This window comes from Tenrec ecaudatus, chromosome 15 (genome assembly GCF_050624435.1).
Source record: "Tenrec ecaudatus isolate mTenEca1 chromosome 15, mTenEca1.hap1, whole genome shotgun sequence".
Taxonomy (NCBI): domain Eukaryota; kingdom Metazoa; phylum Chordata; class Mammalia; order Afrosoricida; family Tenrecidae; genus Tenrec; species Tenrec ecaudatus.
The window spans coordinates 75,440,330-75,447,768 of NC_134544.1; the positions used below are offsets into that span (position 1 = coordinate 75,440,330).

General features: G+C 41.3%; 1 pseudogene; it reads right to left on the bottom strand.

Annotated features, from left to right (window-relative positions):
- Positions 1-5,893: 5,893 nt before the first annotated feature.
- Positions 5,894-6,841, bottom strand: LOC142427519 (small ribosomal subunit protein RACK1-like; annotated as a pseudogene).
- Between the last annotated feature and the right edge of the window lie 598 nt (positions 6,842-7,439).

Consider the following 7,439-nt stretch of genomic DNA (forward strand, 5'->3'; position numbering starts at 1 on the left):
GCGCAAGGACCAGCAGCCTGAAAGGGAAAAAAAAAAAAAAAAAAAGCTTGGCTGGATGGTTCCCTCCTGCTTACAGACTTGGGTTTTTATAAGGTTTCATTAATCTGCTGAGCTGTACAGAAGCAGAACTTGCTGTTAAGCAGCGCAGCTGATCAAGCTGGTACAGAAGCAGACTTTGCAGTTGCACAATTTCTTGGTCCAGGATAGTTTTTTGCTGATTTTAAGAACAAGGGGCTATTTTTTTTTTTTTTTAGAATGCTGTAAGGCCTGTGGTTGCATTTTAGGACTGGGGCAGAATGTTTGCTTAGTATAAATGGCTTTACTTACGCTAACTATTACAGCAGCAGAGGAAACTGTCGCAAGTTTATGATTGGTGGAACTTCAGTACAGTATTGTTATAAATGGGACTACAAAAGCAGGGACAGGACCATAACTGAGCCACCTTCGTTGCCAGATAGAGGATTTTACAAGATTGCTCCAGGGCCATCTGACCCAGGCAGTCAGGGCTCAACTGATAAGCCATGGCTCCTGACTCTAGGACCCCCTGGACTGGCTGGAGATTGGTGAAAGGTATCAACTTTCCAAGTTCCTCTGCTCCTGGGAAAATTTAATCTATATGCTTGCTTAAGGATCAGAAAGAATTCAGTGGAGGCTTAAGCTGCACAGCCATCTATATCCCTTTCCTCACTGGAGTGCTAAGACTTTACTCTCTACTACAGCTCCTGAGATTGGTCTCTGTGATGCTATACCTTTCCACTTGGAGTGTGAAGAGCCCCACGTGGGGATGTTTCCCCTAATAAACCTCCACTCAGAGATTAGTTGTGTGAATGGCTCATCTCTATCAATGCTTTCCACCACCCCCTTTATCATCCCTTTTGACTCTTAGAGCAATGCTGGCCCAGATTTAGTGTCCACTCATTTTATCAACAGGGAATTTTGCTTTCCTTTTACATCTTTTGATTTGCAGAATCCAGAAATTATTTATTTTAGGTCCTTTTTTGTATTAATCTGGAGAAATAATAGGCTTCAGTGTCTTGGTTTTGAAAATCCACAGGGTAGTACTTCTCTGTCCTATAGGGTCACTATGAGTCAGAATTGGTATATTTTCATAGTATATGCTCTCAAGGTCAGCACTTTTTTGTTAATTTGCTAAATTTAGCTTCTATATTTTCCAACTTATGCTTAATTGAGTTGGTCCTCAATTCCCCCAACCCCTTCTCCTCACAAGACTGAGTTTGAAATCATCAGTGGTGGGCCATACATCCACATCCTAACAGCTGCATACTTTGACTGAAGGACATTAAGTCTCATTTGCTAACTTGCTGACACTCTCCTCTCTATTTTTTTATTGCTTAAGCTTGCTATTTCTGCATTGGTCCCCAGACCCACCAGATTCAAAATTTTGGTGGGCTGCTGCCCATGCCCATATTGGATACCAGCAGGAAGTTCCCTAGGTGGTCCATCCCCCTAGTCAGTGTGTACAGCTGTGATTGGAGCCGAAAGTGTTCCCACCCACTCAGGGTGTGTTGCTTTATAAACCAGAATCCGAGTGGTGCTTGGGGCCCAGATGTATTGAGAGCTAGCTGTTGCCTGTTTCTTGGCAGCTGCCTCCAGTAAAGCTTTTCATTTGATGCTTTTCGATGTGGCCCTCATTGGTCTCGAGGCCCGGATATAACAGTTTCTTGGAACCAAATTCAAAGTAGGTAAATACTTTTTATCCTTTTGATTGGTTTCATATGTTAACTGTTTCACCTTCAATTTGTTTGAATTTACTGTGCAAGAACTGTGTCCTACTAATAGCTCCTCATTTTAAAAAATTGTGTCATAACTATTCCTAATAGAAGGCAAGATCCAGACATATAACTCATATACAGTAGATATGATCGTATTTAAAATAAGCTACCATTTTCTCTGTGCCCCACTGCATGGTAATGCTTGAATGTTGTAGCCTTTTAGCCAAGTGGTCTTGATAAGAAGCTTATTTTATTCACTGTGACCAGATTGCCATCTCATGGGCCAAAACTGCTTTCATTTCATGTAGCTGCTAATCATTTAACCACTGGATCAGTAGGACTTCTTCACTGACTAATTTAGATATGCCAAGTTCTCACCAGGCTTACATGTTTCTTATTATAGACATGGTGATTCTTAATGAGTATTGTTTTAGTTATTTAATTATATTTTCAACATAATGCCAATGTGCATACATAGACTTGAATATGCTATCATGTTTAATTTTCCCTTTGGTTTGGTACCTTGGAGCTAATTCCATCTTGTGGAAAATTCATGTGTTATAAAGCAGAAAAGTTCCATAGTGTTTCCAGAGTGTCACATTTGTGGAAGCAGATCTCCAGTCCTGTCTTCTTCCACAGTAATGCAGACTGTTTAACCCATCAATCCTCAGTTGAACAGTGCAGTGCAAGCTGTTTGTAGAACCCTTCATTGTTTCTGAGCCCCAAAACTAACTCACTGCCACAAAGTCAATTCTGACTCACAGTGTTCCACTATAGGTGTCTGAGATTCAAAATCTATACCGGAGTAGACAGTCTCGTTTCCTCTTACAGAGCTGCTGGTTGCCTTGAAGTGCCAGCTTGAAGGTAGTGAATGAAGCCAGAATTCTCTATCTCTCGAAATGAAGCAAACCAAGCAGATGCCATCAAATCCACACCAACTCCTGGAGGCTCCATGTGTGTCATTGCACAGGGATGTTGCAGAAGGGGTTTCAGTGACAGGTTTCTCAAAGTGCATCACCCAGTCTTTCTTCCCTGGAGACTGAGTAGAAACAAACGTCCAATCTTTCCATGAACACCTATCCATGTTAACCATTTGTAATGCTCAGGGACATAAAAAACTAAACAAGGCACACATGCTTGCTTGTACACACACTTTGAAAAGTCAGTACTGTGGTTGCTTTTTCTTTCTTTTTAAAATAATTTTATTGAGGGCTTGTACAGCTCTTACCACAATTCATACATACATTCATTGTGTCAAGAACATTTGTACATATGATGACATTATTGTTTTCAAAACATTTTTTTCTACTTGAGGCCTTGGTATCAGCTCTTCATTTTTTACCCTCCTCCCCTCATGAACCATTGATGATTTGTACATTGTCATTATTTTTTCATGTGTTACACTTACCAGTGTCTCCCTTCACCCACTTTAGTGTTGTCTGTCCCCCTGGGAGGAGGTTACATGTAAATCGTTGTGATCAGTTCCAAGGCTGAGTTTTTTAACTATAACATGAGAAACTACACACTTGAATCTGTCAAGTTTCAAGACTCAGAAAAATAAAGTCCTTCTGTTAATTTCCAGCTCTCACAAGTTTCTATGTGAATTGTACAGATATACTGTAACCTAACTGGACTCTACAGTAACTTGAGAATGAAATTAATATCAACTTTAATAGATCTTGAAGTGAGATGCTATATGTAAAATGCTTAATACTCTGAGTTTTCATGGAAGATCAAAAGGCATCCCAAAGATTTTTAAGATGTACAATATTTGAGGAATTATCAAAGATTTATTACATTATTCTGTTTAGCATAAAATATTAGGAACAGATATGCAGTGAATTCAAAAAGTTCATGGATAAATTCCATAACCTTTACCATGGAAGGGTCATGACCTTTTTGAAGGCCTTTTGTGCATTCGTGGCATAAAGGATTGGCTACCAGTAAGCTCCTTGTATTTTTCACTCAGGTTGCGGGCTGTGTAGAAACTATCATATTAAATGGAAAAATTAAGGATGTATCTGAGGTTGGGCTGAGCATGAAGGCTGGAAATCAACTCACTGTCGTCTAGTTGATTCCTACTCAGCAGCTGTTGAGAGCTAGGGTGAAAATTGCCCGTGTGTGTCCAAGGCTAGCGCTCTTCGTGGAGGTAGAACATCTCCTCTTCCTGCAACAGGGATGCACAAGTGAGCAGACATGTGAATCTCCTGTGTAACATGCCTGCATGTTTGTGTCATCTGGGCATGCAACAGCGTTCTTTGGAACTGATAAAGGCACAACACATTTGCCACTTTGCTCTGAGCCTCAACCCAAAGGTGCTCAGTTCCAGCTCCATAGATTAGCAAACCCAGCTTTAAGTGCCCAGAGACACCCACTCCACCAGTGGATTCCAGCTTATAGTGACCCTGAAGGACAAGGTAGAATTACTGACCTTGCAGTTAGCAGCTCACCACAGTTTCCATCAGGGATAATCTAGTGAATAAAAATGTAAATTCCAAGATGAGTTAATCAAAATTTAGCTATAAAAACTCTCTGAAATAAAGTTTTATGAAAATTGGGAGTTTTCAGGTGTTATATTATTTCTTTTATATTATACTATTTTTAGCACTTTTATTGTCAACTATGTGATAAACAAGAGGTCCATAAACTATCCATTCTTCATTTATAGGAAATGAAATCCCTGCTAATACATAGAAACCATTAGGGTTTTTTTGTCCTTCCAGTGTTCTACTGTGATCACATTTCTTACCTGCTTGGAGATTATGATTATATGCCTTTGAGAAGTTTTTATTGCAGTACATTATTATTATTATTGCTCTTATAATATGTTTCAATCTGTGTTAGTGCTGGTGGACTAGAGAAACAAATTCATAGACACTCATGTGTATAAGAAAGGTTTATATACAAAAGCAATTGAATATTGAGAAAACAGTCCCAGCCCCAGTCCAGATCAAGTCCATATGTCTGACATTAGTCCATATTGCCCAATTCCAATTTATAAAGTCTTCTTCAGACTCACAAAACACATGGAATGACACCGAATGCAGAAAGATCATAGGCCAATGGGTAGGAAGTCTTGTCGATCCCGTGGCACTGTAAGCATCTCAGTGCTGACAAGGGGTCTCCACGTGATTCTCCAGCTCAGGGCACTAGCTTAGTTCCATGAGTCTTCTCAGCTGCAATGTCTCCCAGGGAGTGAGCAGTGAGAGAGTGTTTCCACCTTAAAGGAGGAATACCAGGGCTCCCAGAACCAGGAGAAGGCCATGCCCACACAGAGGCCTCATTGTCCTGATTGATGGGCTAGACTCCACCCCTTCACCATTAATCTTCTCAAATTGATAACAGATTCTATAACTACCACACATTCAGAGGTTTTTGTTTGCTTGTTTGTTTTTACCATTTGACTATTTTGGTTTTTCAGTCATAATTTAGACAGCAGTGTGTTTTGTCACTCAACATTTTCTACACAAATTGTTCAGTGACATTGGCTACATTCTTCATCATTTGTAAAACATCTCAGCATTTCTGTTCTTATTGTTCTCTTTTAGTTAATCTAGTTTCCCTGCTCCCTTTCATCCTCACCTCTACTTAAAAATAATTGTCCTTTGGTCTCATAGAATTAACTTTTTTAGTGGAGGAAAGTACTCACAGGCACTCTTAAAGTACTCTTATGAGCCAATCCATTATTTAGCTAAAAGGTGACTGCAGAGGCTAGTTTGGGTTCAAGGTTTAAAGAGTGTCTTAAATGATTTTTTTAAAAAGTGTCTCAACTCATTGTTTGTTGGTTTGTTTACTTGTTTTTCTTTTTCAGGAATTTGATATACTATTGGACATTTTACTCCCATTCTGTCCAGAACTTAATTAGAATGATCTGTCATGGTAACCTGCACAATCCCATCTAGTTCTGGTTTCAGGGTAGATAAAACCAGACTCGATAATGTAGACTAGATTCTTCATTGAATCTTTGACTTCTATCTTTCACTTTAATGCCAGTTGAGTAAAGACCAATAATTTATCTCAGATGGCCACTCACAGCTGATAAGATCCCAGACATGACTCTCCAAAGTAGAATGTAGAATATTACACTTTTGGAAGATTGACATATATATATATATATTCATATATATATATTTTTTTTTCAGAAAGCCAGTCTTTGAATTTCAAAAAAGCTGTGCCACACATTTCCACCGGGTGCCGATGGTCACCTGCCATACTCGCACGAGGTTATCTGTGTAACCTGCAAACAGAGTCTGGCCATCAGCAGACCAGGTCAGAGAGGTGCACTGGGGTGGTTCGGCCTTGCTGCTGGTGCTGATCACTTCTTGCTTCAGCTCATCAACAATGATCTTGCCCTCCAAGTCCCAGATCTTGATGCTGGGGTCAGTGGCAGCACAGAGCCAGTAGCGGTTGGGACTGAAGCACAGGGCATTGATAATGTCTCCTCCATCGAGGGTATAAAGGTGCTTGCCTTCATTGAGATCCCACAGCATGGCCTGGCCATCCTTGCCTCCAGAAGCACAGAGGGATCCATCCGGAGAGACTGTCACAGTGTTCAGGTAGCCTGTGTGGCCGATGTGGTTCGTTTTCAGTTTGCAATTAGCCAAGTTCCACACCTTGACCAACTTGTCCCAGCCACAGGAGACGATGATGGGGTTGCTGCTGTTGGGCGAAAAGCGCACACGGGACACCCATTCAGAGTGGCTCTCGTCCTATACGGTGCACTTGCAAACGCCCAGAGTATTCCACAGCTTGATGGTCTTATCTCGGGAGCCTGAGACAATCTGCCGGTTGTCAGAGGAGAGGGCCGCACTCAGCACGTCCTTGGTATGGCCAACATGGCAGCGTGTGGTGGTGCCCGTTGTAAGATCCCAGAGACGTAGTGTTCCATCACAGGAGCCTGAGAGCGCAAACTGGCCATCAGAAGAGATGACCACGCAGAGCACGTTGGGGAATGCCATAGTTGCTCTCATCCCTCGTGAGCTTCTACATGATGATGGTCTTATCTCGCGAAGCAGACAGAATCATGGCGGGGAACTGTGGCGTGGTAGCGATCTGCGTTACCCAGCCGTTGTGGCCCTTGAGGGTGCCACGAAGGGTCATTTGCTCAGTCAGGGTGGCAGCGGGTGCGGGGGTCGCAGCAGTGACATGGATGGCACCGGATAGCTCCGACACCAGCTCCTGCTGCTGTTCAGCGTGGAAAAAAAAGCTTGGATGATATTAAGACAAGTAACCTAGCTATCCCGTGAGACTATTTTATGTCCAAGAAATATTCATAACTGTGACACCCATGTCTTAATCCATAAACTGTGCAGTTTAGTTTTGCCTCTTTTGAGCTTTCTGTATATTCCATGATAAACTGTGTCTGGGTTCTCATTGATTTATTTTCTTCAGAATGCTTTTGAGTTTTTCACATGTTGGTTGTTTTGTCTTTGGTCTATCAGTGTTGACTCATACACAAGTTTCCAATGTGTGATTGGCCCAGGCTATACCTACCTATTGTAGCACTTTAAGGATTCAAGTGGTTCAAATGTAATTTTACTCTTGTGAATGTTACTGCCCTTATTCTCGTCATTCCCTTTCTGAACTTCTGTTGCTCTCTGGAAAGCACTTTCTGGTGAGAGGAAATTGTTGAGTTGAACATCATATCCAAGTTAAAATTTACTAAAAGAGCCGAAGTATTTAATATATTTTCCTGCCCAAAATGTG